Here is a 23,604-nt window from a genome sequence, read left to right on the forward strand (position 1 = left end):
ACGAGTGGAGCCCCACAGGGATCTGTCCTGGGTCCTCTTCTGTTTGGCATCTACTTCTCAGAAGTCCAGGCCAACACAGAAGGACTCTGACTGACTAAGTTTGCAAACGGCTGCAAGCTGGAGCCAATATTAACTCCTCAAGTGATGCAGACATCCTGCAGAAAGGCCTCACTGAGACCAATGACCAGTGTTGAAACCATGGCCTTAAGCTTAATGCCAAAAAAATGCATCATCATCCCCTTTAGGAAAAACTCAATTCCCACTAATTACCACATCAGTGGGAGCCCACTGAACACTGAAGATGTTATAAGAGATCTGGGGACACAGGTTGACAGAAACCTCTCCTTCGACCACCACATTGCCACTGTGGTCAGAAAGTCCTTCTGTGTGGCACATCTCATTACCAAGGGTTTTGCATCCAGGAAAAAAGAGGTCATCATCTTTCACTACTCTTCCCACATTAGGCCACTCATCGAGTATAATACTCCATTTGACATGTACCTCACTAAACATATGCAACAGCTGGAAAGGCCACAAAAGTACCTCATGAAGAGGATCCTAGGCCTTAATCACATGCCCTACATGGACAGTCTCAAAAAAGTCCAGCTATTCCCTGTCTCGTATCATCTACTAAGAGGCGATCTCTGCAAGAGATACAAAGCCATGTCTGACACAGCTCTGTTAGAAATGCTACATCTAAATAAATCCCAATCCCCACCACACCACATGCTCCAGCAACCTCAACCTCATTACCACAATCAACAGAACATGCTGGAGGGACAGGTTCATAACCCATAGACTGCCCATGCTCTGGAATAGACTTCCCATGCATGTCAAGCAGAGCACCTCACTTGCCCTTTTCAAGAGAAATCTTGATGAGTGGATGGGAAATAGAAAGCTCATGCCAGGGATCACTCCAGTGGCTCTACTTGATAGAGGCACTGGGAACTAACATCGGGTGGCACAATGCCAGGACAGTTCTATGGGCTAGGCTTGTAAAGGCTCCAAGGCCATTAGCTTAGTATTCACCTATGAACCTATGAACTGATTGTTTTTGGTAGTAAACCATCTGCTGGGGGGAGTAACTGCATTCCACTGAAGTACCTGATTGTCCTCCCCTCATCTCAGATGTTTCTCCAGTTACTATAGCATTACTTCAAAGCCAAAATCACTGCAATACTGCCTTTTGCAGTTAACTTAGATGTACGTTAACAGCAATTTATCAGCTTGTGTTACTGTCTTTAAAATTATCAGGATTTGTCTTATCTCCTGTTTTAATAAAATGACTGAGCACTTTTGTCTCAACAGAGACTTCATCAGAATAGCATAAGCAGATAGGCCAACTATTTTTATAATGTTGAAAAGGCAGTCCTTAAGCCAACACTTTTTATACTGTTGAAAAGGCAGTGCTTTGATGCAAACAGGTACACAGGTACTTGGTGATTAAATGAACTTTTCTTAAAGGCACAGGTCTCCATAACACATGAACCATCATTTAATGTCTAAATCTATTGATAACTAAAGCACATTGGTAAAACCAAATTAGTATATTTACAATCTGTCAGCCCTAATATTAAGTACTGGTGCAACTGATACATATTCACTTAAATTTGGAGGAAATGTAGCACAAAGTCTAAGCTGCCACATAAGTTCTCTACGCTAGCTCTTCCAGTCACCCCCAGATTAATGCTGATAATTTCCAAAGGATTCCCTTTATATGCTTGAAATCCTGAAATATCGAATTTCAGAATCTCAAGCCCATAAAGTGGAAAAGCTAAAACACCGAACACTCAGAAGCACGAAATTCAAAATCGCGACTTCTATACTACACACACAGACACACATACACATACACATACACACACCTTCTTCCCCACAAACAAACACACAACCCAATCCTATCTACAAGCAGAGGGGCAAGCCCCCTGCACCCTCACATGTGGGGGTCTGCACCGCCCACACCCCCCCCACTTAAATATACTAACTCCAAGGTCGCACTACATACACAAACACACGAAACACAACCACACAAGCTACAGCCCCCTCGCACACACACACCACAGTAACAAAACACACTAACACACACTACAGCCCCAACCCAAAACCCTTAAAACATAAACACTTACCTGAATCCATGAATACAGCGCAGCACTAGAACTGCTAATTCAACATCTCCAAAATGCAAGATTTTGAATTTTGCACTTCTGAGTGTTCACTGTTTTAGGTTTTCCACTTTATGGGCTCGAGATTCTGAAATTCGATATTTCAGGATTTCAAGCATATAAAGTGAACCCTTTATAAAACACCAAAGGAAAACGTTTTAAAACCAGAACAGCCTGTAGAATGTTTGTATAATGCATTGGTTCTTTCTGGTTTGCAATATCATAGATGTGCTCATATGTTCATGTTATAAGTGATCTTTCAGTTTTGCCTATATAATGTGCTGTACATTGATCACACTTTGCTTAATAAACAACCTTGGATTATTGCAGTTACCTTTTTGAAAGATAAAATTACTTTTAAGAATGTTGTCCAGTAAAAGAGTTTGCACCTTTGTAATGTATGAACACTGTTTGCAACAACCACAAGAAGTTGTCCCCACTACTTGGGGTAAAATCCCTGAAATTTTATTTTCAAATATTTGTTTGAAATTTTTAGCTGTTTTAGTAATAAATGTTGGTGCTGCCCTCACCATATTATGACTGTCTTTATTAACTTAAAAAATGTTACAGTGACATTTAACTATATCTCTAGTATCACTTGAAAAATGGTTGTGTTGGATGGTAAATACTTTTTCATATTTCACCTCACTAGTATTTTAGGGTGGCTTACAGAGCCCTAGACATAATAGGGGTTTGAATCCCTCCTCCCCCTAGCCATAGCCATCATGCACTTATTTGATCAAGTTGTTAACTAGAGTCTCTGGATATCCCCTTACAATAAACATATGTTTAAGTTTCAAAGTTTGTCCCACATCTCTTCATACTGGGATGTCATTCTTGCAACACAAATAGCCCAACCTTTTACTAAACTTTTCTTTTGAAAAAAAAAAGGATGACAAATAAAAAAGTTTAAGTAGACATTGTAAAAAGTTTCTTTTCTGTAAAATATTAGATCTAAACTCCTGTAGTGTGTGGGATATTAGGGTATCCAAATAATTAATATTTTCTTTATTCCAGCTGTAGGAGAACTTTAAATATTGAGTGGTACTGTTCAGGTAGGTGAGGAAGGAATGAATTTCATTCTCTGTGCCATCCCAAAAGATAAAGATATAATCCAAAAATGTAATGTACAGGTGAAGGATCTTAAAACCTACTAGAAAATACATACTGATGTTCCCACCCTAATAACACAGTATTGGAGAAAACTGGAGTGACACCCTTAATTTGTTGAAAGTACTCACCTTCAAAAATATAAAATTAATTTCCAACATCAGTGACATAAATTCCACCAGTAAAAAACTCTATCATGAGACAGTGAGGAAAACGTATGGAGAATACTGTGTAGCATTTCTAGTCCTTCATGTTTAGGAACGACAGAAAAATCAATGACATCTGTTGTCAAGAAAATTAAATCCTTTATCCAATAGCTATTCTTTAGGTGTCTCAGGAAATCTCATGAGTCTTTTATAAGGTGATATGTTGCTTCAATCAAGGGTTTCACCTATTAGGGAACAAGTGCTGCAATAGGGTGTGATTTCAACCCCTGTGCTGAGACAATGGGTCAAAAGGGGGGGGTATGCTCATCTTTGTGGTTCTTTGGAATGCCAAAAATAGTGCGGATGATAGGCTTAGCCTTGGAAAGAAATTTAGAAGTCTCTACATCAATACACTGGTCCAGAATGTACTCCTTCAAATAAGAGTTAATTCTCTGGTGGTTGATGTTAATCTGATTTCTGGATGTGGGGGAATATGTATCTGTGTTGTGTAAACTGTCTGACATCACATTTAAATAATCATGCACCTCAAATAAAACACCACCACCCCCATTGTTGGGCTTCATTATTCGTATATTACTGTCTTTTCTGAATGAGTCTAAAAGTTCTTTTTCTCTTTTAGTAAGATTAATATGACTTAATATTAGGGCTAACAGGATTGTTAATATGTTACTTGTTTTTACCAATGTGCCTTATTTACTAATAGATTTGCACATTAAATGATGTTTCATGTGTTATGGAGGCTTCTGCCTTTAAGAAAAGTGCATTTAATCATCAAATATCCTGTGGATCTGTTTGCATCAAAGCACTGCCTCTTCAACAGTATAAAAAGTGTTGACTTATCTGCTCATGTCATTCTGATGAAGTCTCTCTGTTAAGATGAAAGCACTCAATCATTTTATTATTTTATTTATTTTAATAAAATTTATTATTTGTAACCAGTGATTGGATCCTCAGTGGCATTGCTTATATCTGGATTCTGAGTTTGGTTAACATGACACTGCACCTTTCCACTTTTTCCTGTTCTATCTCCTATTTTGCGGCAACTTTACAGATAGCTTTCCTGGCACTTACTCTACCATGGGATGACTCTGCTCCCCTGCCCTACCCCTAATTCCTATCTACCCCCATTACATCTACACTTGTACCTCACTTAGTCTACCTCCCCTACTCACTCTCCTATCTTGTACCTAACTTTCTATCCAAACTGTTGTTTTTATCCCTTCTCCACCCACTTCTGCTCTAAATTCCTTCTCAAATCTCCTTCTGCTCCATTACCATCAATATGTGCCTATTCTTCACACTATCACTACTCATTACCTCACCTAAACATACTGCAAAATTTTTGCAACACTAACCATGCTATTTACTTTATGTATCACTTTATTCATCCTCCTCCTCTCATTCCTAACATCACCACCAGTAGTAGTAATAAATAAGTTCACCTCAACCTTCATTCTCACCAATCAAGCATCTTCCCACTTGCTACTCAAAAATATCTTCAAGCTTATTTCCCATAACTCCATTCCACTGTTGTAACCCCAACATACTAAGAAATGTCAGTCCCAATGTTAGATTAATGCTTCTACCCATCTCTGCTAAAAATACCATAATAAACAAACCTTGTTTCTCCACCATACACCAATGTCATGACATCCACCCCAACCCAAGCCCCAATCAAACACAAAGCCATAAAATACACCCTAAAAGTTTAACAATAGTCATTCTAAACATTAGAAGCTTATGCAAAAAGTCACAGTTTTTCATGCCTGGATGATCCAACACAATCCAGGTACCCTAGCCACAACTGAGACATGGTAAAGCCTAAAATAAAAGATGCTTAAATCCTATCCCTTGGTTATAAAATTATTAGGTTCAATAGAAAACATAAAAAGCAGGTGGAATAGCTATAATCTTTCCAAATATGCTCACAGTAACTCCATATACAGGTACAATACCAACTTTGGAAAAGCAGAAACTCTAATCTCATTCCAAAAACTTAATAGATCCCAAAGCATATGCATTGGTGTGTTATATATACCCCCAGGACAGAACATTCCAATACTTGAAAATATTCTATCCTGGATAGCAGATACAATCAGAAATGAAATTATCCTCCTGGGTGATGTAAACATTGATTGGCAGTCTTTATCCACAAATTCTGTGATCAACAGCATGAACGTCTTTGGATTCACTCAACGTATTAATACACCAGCAAGGCATGACAAAAATATCTCCCAACAATATATCCTGGATTGGATTCTGGTTATACACCCATATAATTTTACTTGATAAGGTACCCTCCCTGATACACTATGTGATTACCTGCCAGCTTATCCGTACTGGAGTATTACACAACTAACAAAAGAAACATAAGCTCAAAACTACCTGTAACCTCTTCATATTCTCCAAGTAGTCTTACATTGAATCTCTGAAGGCAGTTAACTGGTCCAACCTAAAAAGGTTCCCCTTAAATGATGCAGTTGAATACTTCAATGCAGTATTTTTAAACATTCTTAACACCTTAGCCCTACAGCGTACAAATGAATTAAAAACAACCATATCCCATGGCTCATCAAACAATGGGAACTCCTTATGAAAGACAGAGACAAAGCATGGATTAACTGGCAAAAGAATAAAAATACAAAAAATTTGCAACTATTCAGACAACTATGAAAGCAAGTCAAGAAACAAGTTAATAAAGATAAAAAGTTTTATTATACCCAGCTACAAGATAGCCATAAAAACAACCCTAAAAAATTCTGGTCCTCCATATTCTCTCATCAGCCCAGGTACAAAAAAGAATCCCATGCCATACCCAGACATTTCCCCTCTTCAAACAGCCACCTGTTTCAGTACATTCTTCATAGAATGCATAGCCAACTAAACCTCAGACTCACTTAACACACCCCCTTCCACACAGCCAGCTTTCTCTACCTTAGACCCTAGCACATTTCCTTCACAAAACTCACCTATCTGCAACCAGTCTGATACACATGCAGACAACTGCAAATGCTTTACCTTTCAACCAGCTTCTGTAACTCTCATAAAAAAGCTTTTATGTAAACTAAAACCTTTTTCCTCCTCAGCAGAAAACCCTCCCCCAGAATACCTAAATCTAGCTGCAGATTCAATAGTATACACAATCAGCATTTTTACTAATAGATCAAACACAAAATCCTGTATCCCTAACTTGTGGAAAATGGTGCACATTACTACCTTACATAAAGGATGTAATTCCACTAACATTCTAAATTTCTGTCCCTTAACCATCCTATCTCCCTTCTCTAAAATCCTTGAAGGATGTAGTCATCAGCAATTTCTCCACTATCTCTTACAAAATAAGCTACTCACCAATGTACACTGGGATGCACAAGCCAGTGCATTTCTTTGTGCCAGTCCCAAGCCCGGATAAATGGGGAGGGTTGCATCAGGAAGGGCATCCAGTGTAAAATTATGCCAAATCATACATGCAGACAAAAGTACACATGTACATACCGTATCAGTCGAGGCCCGGGTTAACAACGACTGCCACCAGTAGTGTTGGCCAACAGGGTGCTGGTGGAAATTGGGCTACTGTTGGCCGAAGGAGGAGAAGAGGCAGAAGGCATGGCCGAAGGCAGGTAAAGGCTAGAACTGTGATAGTGAGGGTCGGAACTTTGAATGTTGGCAGTATGACTGGTATAGGGAGAGAGCTAGCTGATATGATGGACCGAAGGAAGGTTAGCATATTGTGTGTGCAAGAGACCAGATGGAAGGGGGGCAAGGCTAGGTGTATCGGAGGTGGGTTAAAATTGTTTTATCATGGTGTGGATGGGAGGAGAAATGGCGTAGGCATTTTCCTGAAGGAACAGTATGCTAAGAGTGTTTTGGAGGTGAAAAGAGTGTTGGATAGAGTGATGTTTATGAAGCTGGAAACTGATGGTGTAATGATGAATGTTGTTAGTGCATATGCTCCACAAGATGGGTGTGCGATGGATGAGAAAGAACATTTTTGGAGTGAGTTGGATGAAGTGGTGATGACTGTACCCAAGGGTGAGAGACCGGTGATTGGAGCAGATTTCAGTGGGCATGTTGGTGAAGGAAACAGAGGGGATGAAGAAGTGATGGGTAGGTATGGTGTTAAGCAAAGGAATGCAGAAGGTCAGATGGTAGTGGATTTTGTGAAAAGGATGGACACGGCTGTGTTGAATACATATTTTAACAACAGAGAGGAGCATAGGGTGACATACAAGAGTGGAGGAAGATGCACACAGGTGGATTATGTCTTATGTAGAAGGGCCAGTCTGAAGGAGATTGGAGGCTGTAAAGTGGTGGCAGGGGAAAGTGTAGTTAGGCAGCATAGGATAGTGGTTTGTAGGATGACATTGGTGATCAAGAAGAGGAGGATGAGTGTGAGGGCAGCACCAAGGATCAAATGGTGGAAATTGAAAAATGGTAATTGTGAGGTGATGCTCAGGGAAGAGTTAAGACAGGCACTGGGTGGCAGTGAAGAGTTACCGAATAGCTGGGTAACTACAGCAGAGCTAGTAAGAGAGATGGCTAGAAAGGTGTTTGGTGTGACATCTGGAAAGAGGAAGGAGGACAAGGAGACCTGGTGGTGGAATGAAGAAGTACAGGAGAGTATACAGCGAAAGAGGTTGGCGAAGAAGAAATGGGATTGTCAGAGAGATGAAGAAAGTAGACAAGAGTATAAGGAGATGAGGTGCATGGCAAAGAGAGAGGTGGTGAAGGCTAAGGATAAGGTGTATGGTGAGTTGTATAAAAGGTTGGACACTAAGGAGGGAGAAAAGGACCTGTACCGATTGGCTAGACAGAGGGACCGAGCTAGTAAAGATGTGCAGCAGGTAAGGGTGATAAAGGATAATGAGGGAAACTTACTCACAAGCGAGAAGAGTGTGTTGAGCAGATGGAAAGACTACTTTGAGGGGCTGATGACTGAAGAGAATGAGAGGGAGAGAAGGTTGGATGATGTGTGGATAGTGAATCATGAAGTGCAGTGGATGTTGGGAAGGTGGCCTAATGGTTAAGGTGCTTGCCTTGCAAGCGCAAGGTGCAAGGTTTGAGTCTCACAAGGGATAATTGGCTAGGCTGAAAATGGCTCTCAAGGGCAGTTAGCTTAGTACTAAGCTATGAACCTATGACCCTATTAGCAAGGAGGAAGTAAGGGTAGCTATGAAGAGGATGAAGAATGGAAAGGCTGTTGGTCCAGATGACATACTTGTGGAAGCATGGAGGTGTTTAGGTGAAATAGCAGTGGAGTTTTTAACTAGATTGTTTAATGAAATCATGGAAAGTGAGAGGATGCCTGAGGAATGGAGAAAAAGTGTTTTGGTACTGATTTTTAAGAATAAGGGTTATGTGCAGAGCTGTAGTAACTACAGAGGGATTAAATTGATCAGTCACAGCATGAAGTTATGGGAAAGAGTAGTGGAAGCTAGGTTAAGAAGGGAGGTGATGATTAGTGATCAGCAGTATGGTTTTATGCCAGGAAAGAGCAGTACAGATGTGATGTTTGCATTGAGAGTGTTGATGGAGAAGTACAGAGAATGTCAGAAGGAGATACATTGTGTCTTTGTGGATTTAGAGAAAGCATATGACAGGGTGCCTAGAGAGGAGTTGTGGTATTGTATGAGGAAGTCAGGAGTGTCAGAGAAGTATGTAAGAGTAGTACAGGATATGTATGAGGGTAGTTTGACAGCGGTGAGGTCTGTGGTGGGGAGTGACGGATGCATTTAAGGTGGAGGCAGAATTACATCAAGGTTCAGCTCTGAGCCCTTTCTTATTTGTAATGGTGATGGACAGGTTGACAGATGAGATCAAACAGGAGTCCCCGTTGACTATGATGTTTGCAGATGACAACGTGATCTGTAGTGAGAGTAGGGAACAGGTGGAGGAGACCCTGGAGAGGTGGAGATATGCTCTAGAGAGAAGAGTAATGAAGGACAGCAGGACTAAGACAGAATATATGTGTGTGAATGAGAGGGAGGACAGAGGAATGGTGAGGATGCAGGGAGTAGAGGTGCCGAAGGTCGATGAGTTTAAATACTTGGGATCAACACTTCAGAGTAATGGTGAGTGTGGAAGAGAGGTGAAGAAGAGAGTACACGCAGGATGGAGTGGGTGGAGAAGAATGTCAGGAGTGATTTGTGACAGATGAGTACCAGTAAGAGTGAAAGGGAAGGTCTACAAGAGGGTAGTGAGACCAGCTATGTTATATGGGTTGGAGACAGTGGCATTGACAAAAAGGCAGGAGTCAGAGCTTGACATGGCAGAGTTGAAGATGTTAAGATTTACACTGGGTGTGATGAGGATGGACAGTATTAGGAATAAATATATTAGAGGGTCAGCCCAGGTTGGAAGGTTTGGAGACAAAGCCAGAGAGGCAAGATTACATTGGTTTGGACATGTGCTGAGGAGGGATGCAGAGTATATTGGGAAAAAGATGCTAAAGATGAAGCTGCCAGGTAACAGAAAAAGAGGAAGGCCTAAGATAAGGTTTATGGATGTGGTGAGAGAGGACATGCAGGTGGTTGGTGTGACAGAGCAAGATGCAGAGGACAGGAAGAAATGGAAACAGTTGATCTGCTATGGCGACCCCTGACGGGAGCAGCCGAAAGAAGAAGAAGACCAATGCACAACATGGATTTTAGTCAGAGCACAGCATCTCTACTGCATTACTATCATTTACATACACTGTCAATAAAGCTCACAACTCTAATAAACTTGTATCTGCAGTATTTCTAGATCTATCAAAAGCCTTTGATATAGTCTCTCACAGTAAACTCCTCAATCAACTTTCCACCCTGGGTTTAGCACCTCCATCTATTCAGTAGTTCTCTAGCTACCTTGCCAACAGGCAACAAGCTGTAGAATGGCAAGGATCCCTCTCTGCATACCTTGCCACTTCCACATGAATTCCACAAGTATCGACAATTGGCCCTCTACTATTCAATATTTTTTTCAATAAGCTACATTAATCTTCTTGTGAAGGCACCTTGATTCAATAAACAGATAACTCTACCATCAAATGCTCTTCAAACACTTTAACTCACCTCCAAGAAATCATTCAACAAACTGTCATCTCCTTTGAAACCTGTCTTACAATGGCACAACTCCTACTCAATCCTCCAAAAAAACAAACTCCTCTTCTTTAGCCAAAATCTCACACCCGTAACAAACCATCTTTCAAAATCTTTTCAGCAAATAGCACTGAAATTAGTTAGTCCACCATACCAAATTTTATAATAGATGGTAATCTTAAATTTGGCCTCCACATCCAAAGCAGTATCAAGAAAACCCACCAAAAGCTAGGCATGATATACAGAAGCAAGCATTTTCTAACCACACCCACAAAATTTACTGTAGTCAAAACTGGCCTTCTTCCCTTCCTACTCTATGGAGGACTAATTTTAACTAAATTACAATCCTCCATAAAAAACAAACTTGCAAACTGCTATAACAAAATTGCCAAGTTTGCTACTTATTCATCCTCCTTTACCCATCACTGTAAAGCCCCTCACACCCTTAGCTGGCAAGAACTCCCCCTACATCTCTCCTACATTCAACTTAAAACAATACATAAGATCATACACAAACCATTAGCCTGCCCAGCTCTTTCCACTTTAATTAACATGCATTTTACAAAAAGAAGTCTTAGATCAATAGACAAACAACTGCTCACCATAAATAAGCAGAATAAATCCCCTGGGTAAAGCCTATGCTCAAACACAGTAGTAAAAACCACCAAAACTATTTCTAACCTACCCATTTTTAAATTCTCCCTCAAAGAATACCTTACAAAATCTTGGAACTGCTCCTGTGCTAATTCTGTCTGAACTTACTCACTATACTTCACTCACCCCCTTCAACGTAGATTATACTTCACAATCCTCTTCAGGCTCCTACTCCACTCCCTTTTGTTTTCCCCACTACCTTACCTGATTTAATTAATCTCTGCAGACCTTTTCTATACCTCTTTCCTCCCTACTCACCTAAAGTACATGAAGACACCCTACTCTGCACTCATCTTATAATCTTTTTCTCTTAATCCTTCTTCCTTTGATAACCATAATATGAACACCTCTCTCATACTAAAACATCACTCAATTTCACCTCAGTGTTTCTAACTATGTAATCTCTGATCATCCCTTTAAGTATCTTATTAAAATTGACTCAGGTCTCATTTACCACATACTAATCTATGTAACAAATAATATAGCTACTGAATTTCTCCTCACATGTCCTCTTCAGCTCATGTTATTCCCCTGAATTCATGAAGCTTGCACCAGGTGCAGGCATAGCATAGGCGGCATAATGCCAAATATGTCCGCCGAGCGATTCAGGTATGAACCAATCCCACGTGCACTACCGGCGTACGCCAGAGCTATGCAGCACTCGGCATAGGTATGCAAATCACCCCATGCGCAGTGTCACACCATGATAATGAAGGCATACAGTGATTCACGAAGTGGTGCAGGAGTAGCGCAAGCCCATGGAAATGTAAACCAAAAAACATGGTTTACATTTTCCCAAACAGAACATCGAAGTTATGGAAGCGGACCACACACATGTATTACAAAGTTAACATATGCCAATGGAGAAATACACAGCCAATGGCACAAGAAAAGATGCACAATACCTAAAAAACAACATTTAATGTCATGTCCACAGTAACGCACAGTACAACCGCAGGGCATGTGTGTGCAAACAGGAATACAAAGGAAATATATAAAAATGGCAGAAAATTGCAATGAAAGACAAATCAGGATTGCACCATAATATGCAATGGTAGGCATGGCACACCACAAGCAAGGCGCAAGGGTTGCTAACTATGAATTAGAAGTCAATGCCATGCAAATGAGGCAGGTAATACTGAATCGCAAACGTCCTGCCAGATTAAGGATGTACCTGACGGCGCAGCACTATAACACCGAGGAGTGTATCAAAGGTGATACATGACATCAGCAGAGGGGTGTGCCACCGTATCAGTAAGCACATTGGAGCAATGCAAATCTGGCCTGGCCATTGCTCAGCAAAGCTGAAGGACAGGGGTGGGGAGGAGGGTATAAAACTGTTTAGCTGAGAGCACACATGGTGCCCGAAAGCGCATGTGTACAGGGATGAACTCGTGCCCGAAACCCGGTAAGCAGATGCACATGCCACGAACAATAGTACAAACAGGAAGGTCATGAGAAGAAAAGAAGGAAATGCCGAAGCAGGGTAATTGGCGTAGTAAGGAGCAATTAACACCAATCAACACACGTCGGCCAATCGACGGCAGTAGACAAGCCTGCATGCAGAAACCTGCAAAACAGGATAGGGGAGGCATAGGATTGCAAAGAAAGGTGTGGAGGACCCGGAATGCAAAGATAGGAGAACTGTCATAGCAGAGCAAAGCAAACACACAGTAGATCAGCAATAGCTCACATTAAGCAAGATAAGCCAGGTCTAGGAAAGTACAAATGAAAGCAGGCAGCTGGATGCATGCCAGCAAATGGTAGGTGTAACATGCACAAATGCAAACGGAAGGGCAGGAGGTAATCACGGCATCCAAATGTAATGCAACACCAAAGGCAGCACAATAGCAGTTTTGTACATAAAACACAGAAGATACCCTGTATCCACGATCGTACATACACACCCTATGACATCATCAGTGTTCACAGCAGAACAGTATAAAGTGTGAAAGCACCCAACACACACCTGTGTATTCCCAAACACCGCACCATAGGTGTAAACAGACAGGGAACTTTTAAAATGTACATGTTGGGAGCTGCCATAGCTGTAATTCATCAGCATGTGCCGACGGTGTTGTGGAGGATGATGCCGACAACCGCCGTAGGCCTCGGAGGAGGAGAAGAGTGTTCAGACCAAGGGTAACCTACTAGGGGCTACATGATCTGGAGATAGTAGAGAGTTACAAGGTGGACAGGGACATCTTACAGCAAATAGTAGAGCTGTGCCAGCCATGCCTGAGAACCAGAAACAACAGAGGGGAACCCATCCCAGTGGACACGAAGGTATGTGTAAGCTTGCGAATACTAGCCACAGGTACCTTTCAAAGGCCAACTGGAGATATAATGGGGATCTCACAGGCATCGGCATCCATGGTACTACACCAGTTCCTGGATGGCATGTTACCACATGCCAATGAGCATATACACTTCCCCCAAACTCAGGAGGAGTTGGCCAGCAATATGCGTCACTTCCACCATGTGGCAAACTACCTGGAGGTACTGGGTGCGATAGACTGCATGCATATACAAATTAAGTCACCACCCAGTGAGTATGGTAGGCGCTACATAAACCGCAAGGGATTCCACTCCATCAACTGCCAGGTCGTGTGCAATGCCCAGGGCATTAACATGGATGTGTGTGCTGGCAGCCCTGGAAGCTACAACGACTCCCATATCTGGCATGCCTCACAGCTGTATCAGGTATTTGTCAGGGGGGACATCCCACAAGGTCACCTTGTGGGGGATGCTGGCTATGCACTGGAGCCGTGGATGATGACCCCCATCAGAAATGCACACACACCAATGCAAGAATGCCATAATGAGGCACATGCACAAACCAGAATCATCATAGAGTGTGTGTTCGGGATGCTGAAATCACGGTTCCGGTGCTTGGACACATCTGGTGGAGCCTTGCAGTACTCTCCAGGCACGTGTGCCCATATCTTCATAGTATGTGCCATGCTACATAATATGATCCTGTGGAAACAGCTGCAGCAGGGTCATAATGGGGGTGGGCCTCACAGCCCACCGCAAGTGCCAAGGCCAACACAGGCACAGAGGGATCCAGACCACGGACACACTGTGCCAGCCCCAGTAGGTAGACGGAGGCATGCCCAATATGCCTACGCCTTGGCAAAGAGGGAACGTATAGCACATACCTTGACAGTGTAGGCTCCCACGGACTGACACCCCTCCCCACCTGCACACAGTAACATGGATGGCACACAAACATGACTACCTGTAAATTGTGATATATAGGTGGCCCACTGTGGAATCCTACATAGGCAGCCCTCAAACATTGTACACACAGCAGCCATGGGAACACGGAACTGTCAACACCTGAACAGTAGATGTGCCCGTCAGCATCTCTCGGTGCTGTGTGTATAGGTTCCCAGGTACATCGGTAGGTAAACACCCGATTGTTAGAGGCAAAACACCGAACGGGGCAAACAGTGACACCCATCGCCACAACATCGAGTAAGCAACTGTCGCGTACTGGAGCAGAGGCAATTGCGGGAGCACATGTGTGTAAGCACTGTCCTACACACAGTCATCATGGATTACCCGCCGCGTTACTGAGGGGCTCCACAAAATGTAATCATGGATGTAGTGTCAAGGCAGGAGATGTAACCATGACAGGCATTAGTCACCCTGGCATGCTGCATCCATGGTCGTATGAAGGTGTAGCAAATTATCGGGTGTACCTAATTGTGATATACATACCCAGTGCTGGAGTACAGCCAGTAAACATCACACGGACATACCATTAACTGAACCCATCAAGTTGTAAACTAATGGAGTCATCCATGTGAGTGTAGTGTGGAGTAACTGCTGTAGTGTACTGCACATACAAATTTACATAATTTGTGTACAACCCCCAGATGTCCAAGTGGTACATGCAGTGACTGTCGTGCATGTTCCCGGTCCCACGTCCCGCAAGGGATGTAGCATAATCCCGATGGCATGGGTAATGCAGTCCGGATGCAGGTCATCAGAATATGTGTAGCGCACGTTAGTGGGAATAAGCGTTGCCCACAGCTGGTAAGCGATGTTTAAATACGACTATACGGATATGCGCGAAACAGGGCTAAGTGTCACCAACCACTGCACAGATCACGGTCAATGATGCACAGAACAGGTGACACCAGCATTAGTCATCCCCGAACAAATAGCGCCTGCTCTGAAAGGTAAAACGACCACTGCCAGGAGTGGAACAGGCAGTCATGTACACAATCACCCAACACTATTGCTAGGCAAGATGTATGTACGATAGGGTTGCCACAGTTGAAATGACCAATGTGGGACATACGCCAGATGTCAGCAGGACGACACACACCCGGCCAGGATGAAAACCAGAACAACAGTGTTTTGCATAGATAAAAAGCTTAAAGTTTAGTAATGGTCGCAGGTACGTGTTCCATGTCCTGTAAAATGTCGGTGGGTCAGATACAGAATAAGGGTGACATGCAACAATGAGATAAACTATAGGGAATATGTTTGTCCCAAAGTCGCAGGACATTTGCTATGATCACAAATATTTTGCAGGACACAACTGCACAAAGAGGGATTGTCCCTCGCAAAGTGGGATGGGAGGTAATCTTAACCTATGGCAGGTGTGTAATGTGACAGGTACAGACACAAACATGCGGAGTCTAGGAAACACAGTATACACTGACAAACACACAATGAAAGGCGTAGCGTGCCTGTCACCACCCCTGTCCGAGATATGTATATAAATATATATATATATATATATATATATACACATACAGATATATATATGTATATATATATATATATATATATATATATATATATATATATATATATATATATATATATATCTACACATATATAATACAGATAGAAAGGGCAATAGTGTGATATATGTCGATATACAAGGGGTCACTGGTATCTGCAAATATATAGATAGGTCGACGACATTCAAAACACCTTTGAGGTACAAATAAACAGGATACCGCCAACTATGGAACGTGTCACACACCGGCACGTGTAACCAGGAGGATGAAAGACAGAAAGAACACAGTATTGGAACAGTAGAACCACGAGCAATAGGACGATAGTAAGGACATGTAGTCACCGCTGTTGGCGGTGCGGACCATGTAGGTACCGTGTACAACTGTGGTCGTGTGTGATGTAGCCTGTGTATGTGTGTGATGAGGGTGCCATGTGTGTTCCCATGTGACTAAAGTGTGTCGTGTGTGTCTGCATAGTGTGTCTGTAGGTGGCAACTCAGAGATAGATGACTACGGTAGGTGCGGGTATAGCTATCCGTCCTGACATGAAACATTAGAAAGGGCAATTGTCTGTGAGTGTAGGACATTAGTATGTCCCACATAATATGCAATAGTTGCAGGAAATATTCATGCCTGTATGTAAGAAACGGAAATGTTACATGCAAACCGATACGTAGTGAAGGACCAAGAACAATAGTTTTGTAATGAGGATAAAAGTATGTGCTATCCTGTGTACTGACCGTGGCCATATGTCAGCCTGTAAACACCACTGTGTGACCCGCAAGTGTCCAACTATGGCCATATGAAAAGGTGGCAAGCCATGTGACAGAGGGTCTGACATCAACACCCCTGCAATGACAGCAAATATCTGGGGCAGACATACACGGGATAGCGTTCATTTACAAATATCTCTGTACATATCGCCGTGCATCCGGAGGTATGGAAGTATCAACATATTGAAACCAATTAACAACGGCCCACAGTAAATTCCCATAATAGAAGTCTATTAAGTGATAGCACTGTAATTAGGGAAGGGGCCCACACACATATATATGGACTACGTGGAAATGCAAGCCCCACAAAACCGTATGTGCTACGTACACCCGCCTACATCCCCCACACTGTAAACAATAGCAATACAGACCATAACCACAGCCCAAACATCTAGTTAGTCAATTACATCTGCTGAACCATTGATATACCTTGCGAGAGACATTTAAAGGCGCCGTGCAAAATTGTATCCGTCGTATAACGGAACAAATGGCGATGTTACAGGTGTTTGCAATAGTCCTTCATCAGACGGGTGGGATGACAGGTACAGTCACAGGTAGAATCACACACAATCTACGGGGGACATGACCTCAAAATAGACTTGGCTCTACACAAAGCAGATGCAATTACACACAACAAAACACAATACAGGCCGTCTCCCCGAAGGCAGGGCAAATGGCCAACGCCCAGATGGAGAATTCAATTATACCCCACTGCTGCCATGTAATTGGCAAATGGAGTAGCTGCACAGCTGATGTGCACGTAATTAGTCACACCGGACCACCAATTGGCGGCAGTAAACCACATGTTGCAGGTATAGACGTATATAAGGATGACTTGCCAGATATGCAAACTGTATGCTCATACCGTATAACAGTTGAAAGAGTGATACAGAGGAGCGAGATAGAGAAGAAACACCAGAATGATATCAAGGTATGTATAACACTTAACTGTATGTACAGTATGTTCTGAATTACATAATGTCAGTGTATGCATAGCCTGGTTTGCAGTAATTAACAGTGTCTGCCATGCATAAAGTGGGGAATGGTATTTATGTAGTGATGTCTCACTGATCGTACCAATGCTTGTAGAAGATGTGCTTCTAGCAGTGGGCCACACGGTAAACAGCACAGACACCACAAGGGATGCAACATGACGGCGTTAAACAGAACAATGTCATACGACCTGCCGTCACTGGCAGGGTATGTCCAATAAGTACGTGCCATAGCAGGGGATAGTATATGTAGATATACTGTAACAGTACGCATGTGTATGTGCATATAACGTCAATGACATGTCTAAGGTGGACCCTCTGTGCAAGTAATGGTTGAATTATGGGATACCATGTAAAACATGTGTAATGTATAGTACAGCAGATTGATACGTCAGATATGTTACACAGGAGAACAGGCATATGATGCATAACAAAGGTATCATATAGTGATGTGAGTACTATGTAATTAAGATATGTATAAACAGTTATGATGAAATAACTATGTACTCCACTCTGTGCATTTGCAAAGGACGCAAACATTACTCCCATACTAGAATAGCGGAAGAGATGTGACAGACAAACATGAACATGATTGGCGTGTACAATAACAGTAGACATATGGCCCGTAGTCACAGGACATTGTAATAGCATGACAGCCAATCTAACTGGAAGGGCTATACCAGTAACCATGCACAAAGGACATGTAATAGCTGCACAGGTTCATAGTGGTGTACCATGCAGTCTGGCAAGTCAATGTGTAACAACAACTACAGTGTGCACACCAGTGGCACCTCTCCAGGGTAGTGTCCTGTGAACAGAAGAGCCATGCATAATCTGCATCACTGCACAGTACAGCCACTGCAGTGATCCCTGGCATACATGTGTCCACCATCCAGCAAGCGAGGTATCACATGAACACTGCTACTGACTGTCCATGCGTGATGTACATAGGAAACATGTCCCAAAGCATGGTGAGTGTCCGGTCTGGGAATGCAACCCCCAAGCACATGCCACACACAGTCACGTGTGTGCACATATCCATGAGCATCATGGTCATAGTGGCTATTGTGTATGTCATGTATGCGGAGTATATCCATAAACATATTTGCAGACATGGGCCCTGTCTGTGCAGCAGACGTCACCCCTGTGTATGTAGTCTGCAAATGTGTACAGATGTGGTGTTTGTACATAAGCCGCATACGTCACCAGGTGTAGCTCAATAAACATCATGGCATGTTAATGTTGGGGTATGTAAAGCTGTTGTGTAAGATACACCCTACGCAGGGTGTTGTACCCATGGATGTGTGTATACGTCCGGTGTTCAGAGGTACAATGGGTGCCTATGTACCAGCTACACACCCAGGACAGACACGTGTGAACATGTAGAAGGATATCCACGCCACAGTGGCAATGTGGTAATTACATGAGTGTGTGCGACATACATGTGTCTTACACACATGTACAATGCAACATGTATGTAGGGGAATAACACCTATGTGATAACCAGTGGGAGGATGGTGTACTGCAAAGGTGATGTACACACCAAGTGTCATGCAGGTAGAGGCCATGATGTTCATATCTGTATCTGTCACAGTGACACCCGTATGGATGGGGTCTGTATCAGCTGGTGGAGCAACAACGGTGCTGGGTATGCAGTGGTCTGTAAAGCTAGGCAGGAATGTCCCCTCAGTGGTAGCCTGTACCTCAGGGAAGCATATACCGAACATGAGGGCCCCATGACTGAGGACTGTGGTAAGCCAAGTGTAACTGGATTGCAGTACGTGATTTGGTATGCCACCCTCAGTGTGTGTGTCCCGTCCATTAGCCACATTGCATAACATCCGGAGACATCTGTTGTGATGTGCAGGTGGATGTGTATGTAGTCAATACCAGAATGGAGAACGGTGCTGAATGGCAGTGAGAGGACAATGCAGGCTGTGTGGACACCCGTGTTGTCATCAACAACTCTGGCGACTGTAAGAAAGGTGTTCAACAGGTGTAGGAGGCATGCTGTGGCCCCAACAAGACCAACCCAACTGGCATCAAAGGACTGGGGCACAACAGAGACCCGACGAATGATGTCCATGATTATGTGCCCTATAGCCGTGCATAACAGACCAGTGAGGTGTGTAGGGCAATACTCCCAGTCATGTAGTGTGGCGCCACCTGTGAGGAGTGTTACAGTCGCTGGGTGCCAGTCAGGGGCCACAAAGTCTGGTACAAGGCTATTACTGAATATGGTGTCCCAGTGGGGAGAAATGCTGTTCAGAGTTCTGTGGACATCACAGCCTGGGATATTGCAGGGTGTCAAGGGGCCTGTGTCCTAGGACATATAGAGTGCAGGTCAGTACTGTGTAGGTGTGACTGCAGGTACACCACAATGTACCTGCAAGGAATGTGGCCCTGCAGGGAGTGAGAGGGTGTAATGTTATCAATAAAGCCATCAGACAGGATGTTGCCAACATCACCTGTTACTGTCATGTTTCAGAGTGACAGTTGTATGTGTGAGCAGATGTGGGTATTGCATACAACTACTGACATACCACCAAAATGCCCTGTGGCACATCTCGAAATGTGTCGCAGTAATGTGTATGTAGCTAGTTATGGTGTATGTGATCTGGGATCCTGTGGCCCTACTGAGGCTGACCAGTGAGTCACCCTGCCGATGGGAATGTACACCACTGTGTAACAGCCCCCACCTGTTGTTGTAAAGTATGTCCGTGGGACTGCACCCCCCAGAGTGTCGTCTGTATTCTGGTGTGTACCTGCATGGCTCTGTGTGGAATAGCATGAACCACATTGTCGTGTACATGCTATTGAAGTGCACTGGGGTATATGTCTCACCGTTTGCATGTGCATTGTCCACCTGCATGTGTGTCACGACAACAACTACCGCTGTCATACGACATCTGTAGTTGGTGTTGTAGTACTCATCTACTGTGTATGCCGTGAAGTGTGTGGTGCCGGTATGTGGCTAACAAGGGTGGGTAGCAGATGTTCGGATTCTAATGAGGGGACAACTGCAGGTGTCGAACAGCAGTCACATGTTGGTAGTGTCCATGTCAAGGATACTGTTGGTCTTGGAGGTGGTGTATGGGTCGGACCAGCTGAGCAGAGGTTATGACTCACGCACAGTGTACGCCTAATGTGTCAATGTGTCAGTACATGTGCAGCTATCACAGTTAGGTGTGGGTTACTGTCAGTCTCACATTAGTAGCAGCAGTGGTTCCGGACACAGTCATATGCACGTGGAGCACCTGTGATGCATTGTGCGAAGTAACCAGCCGGGATGTGTGTACAACATAGTGGAATAAGGGGACACCTCAGCTGTGGGTGTGCCAGTCCAGGTATGTGCCTGAGAGGTACGGTCTGTCTATACCCAGTCAATGCAGGTGTGCTCTGCAGAGCCAAGAGGTAGGTCCCAGTCACTGCAGAGATATTGCAGTGGTGCAGTATCAGGTGTGCCTTGCCTGCGTGCATCACAGGGGATGATGTCAAGCATTGTGTGACATGACCACATGCTTCGTCAGCCTGTTCCCGTTCTGGTGGTGACTGTTATTTGGCACTGTGCAAGACAGGCAGTATAAAAGCAGCAAGGGACCAACATGTGATCTGTACTCCCAGGGCTGACAGGTGCAGGTCAACTGTGCCACAGCATCATGTTGTTTGGCCGGGTCTGTCAAAGTGGACGTATACTAGATGCCTGTGGAATGACAGCAGAAGCAGGGACAACTGTTGGGCATGACACAGTCATTTGTAGTACAGTGGTAACAGGTCTGGATAAACGGAAAATGCTTCCCAGGGCATGGACCACACCAGCAGGGCGACAACACCAGTGGGCTATTGCATGTCCCTGCACATGTAGTCTGTGCCCTGAGTGACAATGTCTGTCACACAAACATGGAAGGGGAGTCACACCGTACCTGCTGACTTGTGGCATGTGTGCAAAGGTTATGTTGCAGAACCAGTTACTTGACAGCAGGATGTAAGTGACTATGCCTTGTGTAGCCTGCTGAGTGGAACAGCAGTGTGACTGCCGACAGTCACCTAAGACAGGTGTGTTGAGTATATTCTGACACCGTATTGGCTGTATGTGATGGGCACACATGTCTGTGGGCTACAGATTAGTGTGGTTGTGTTTGGCAATGTGGGCTGTTGTTGGTGCCCACACAGAGTATGGAGGGGTACTGTACAAAGTGTCTCCGTATGTGTGGCCTCTGGTGGGGATCATGTAGGACCATGTGATGTGTGGGGTGTGTTGCCAATGTTGCGCAACCCCACATGACTGTCAGGTGCGGTCAGGGTTGGTGACAGTATAACCCCCAGCAGGGCTGTATATGTGCATCCCCCACAGGCTGCACTGTTGTATGTTGGGAGGTGTCCATTGACTGTGGACATGAGACTAGCTCTATTGCCACATGTACAACATAGTCATCATAGTGACAGGCAATAGCACTGGTACATGCCAGTTGGACATGCCTGTATATAAGTGGTACGTGGCAGGTGGACAGGCTGTGAAAACCATCATGTCTCACGAGGTATGTAAGTGATGTGTGTACGACAGCTGTTGTACAGTTATCAAGCTGGAAATGTATGGACAGACAGTGTACCTGTGAGGACTGGTGTGAAATGGGTGCTAAACTAAGCAGTAGCACATAACGTGCCAAGAAGCTCTGAAGACGTGCTGAGCATGCCCACACATTAAAGATAGGGTGTTGTATACTATCAACTCACGTGTGTTGACAACAGTCATGATTGGTGGCACTGCATCAGAACACTGCCGGGTATGGTTTGCAGGTTCATGAACCATTATCAATGTAGATGTTAGCAGTACAGATGTACAAGACAGTACGGATGTTCGGCCACAGATACCTGTGTATGTCACAGGAGTGTTCTACTAGTGGCCTGTTGACAGACTCACAACTACCAAAGGTGCTACAGTGACATGTGCATGTCACACAGTGTCAGCTACAGTAATCCAGGGTTAATGTGTTGGACCCCATCCGCATTGTAGCCCATACCACACAGACAAATGTCAGCCATCTGTGTATGTGCTGATGTGAATGGCCATGACCTATGGGCAATTGTTGTCACAGTGTTGTGAACAACATACAGAATGGGCTGTGTGTGTGATGTGTGTGACATATGTGCACATTCTGGTGGATAATATCAGCAATGACACCAGTAGGGGAATACCCCCGTACCCATTAGGAAACACCTAGGCTGTGGTCAACAGTATGGACACTGTGTTAGGGATGGTGTAGTGTAGTACACCTCCCTGAGCTGGAAACATCTCCCTGGCCCTTTAGGTAGTCATCCGAGGTACCCACGACATGACATTGTGGTATCCATGTGCACGGAGATCATTGGACAGGCATACAGAGCACCCGTGTGACCAATATTGGAATACACATCACCCTCCAGGGGTAGGGCCCATGCGTGGATGGCCAATACCAGCCTCCACAATACTCACCTCCAGTATGCAGCATGCTATCCACCTTGCATACAGACATATGCAACACTATGCTGTTAGACATGCTACATGTCCATAGCCTGATCTGAAAGACATACGTCATGGACAACCACCATCCTACGACTAGGATGGCCACATGCTGGACAGATCCCTGTGCCATACTCCCGCCATACCATGCAGCCCTGTCCACATAGCTGCACATATCACCCCTACCATACATGGTGTGATGGCCGTATGGTAGATGTAGTATCATCTATCTGGATCAGTAATGTGTCACTGATGCCCCTCGTGATGGCGTAATGGGTGTTGGATACAGCTGGGAAACCCAGCCCGTACATGCTATAGCCGATAACCTTACCTGCAAATAACGTCCGACTAGCCACTGTCCCATGTCTATCACATGTGCAACACAGGTGATCCGTGGCAGGATGTTG

Source organism: Protopterus annectens, chromosome 10.part0, assembly GCF_019279795.1.
Source record: "Protopterus annectens isolate FY-2018-M chromosome 10.part0, PAN1.0, whole genome shotgun sequence".
NCBI lineage: Eukaryota > Metazoa > Chordata > Ceratodontiformes > Protopteridae > Protopterus > Protopterus annectens.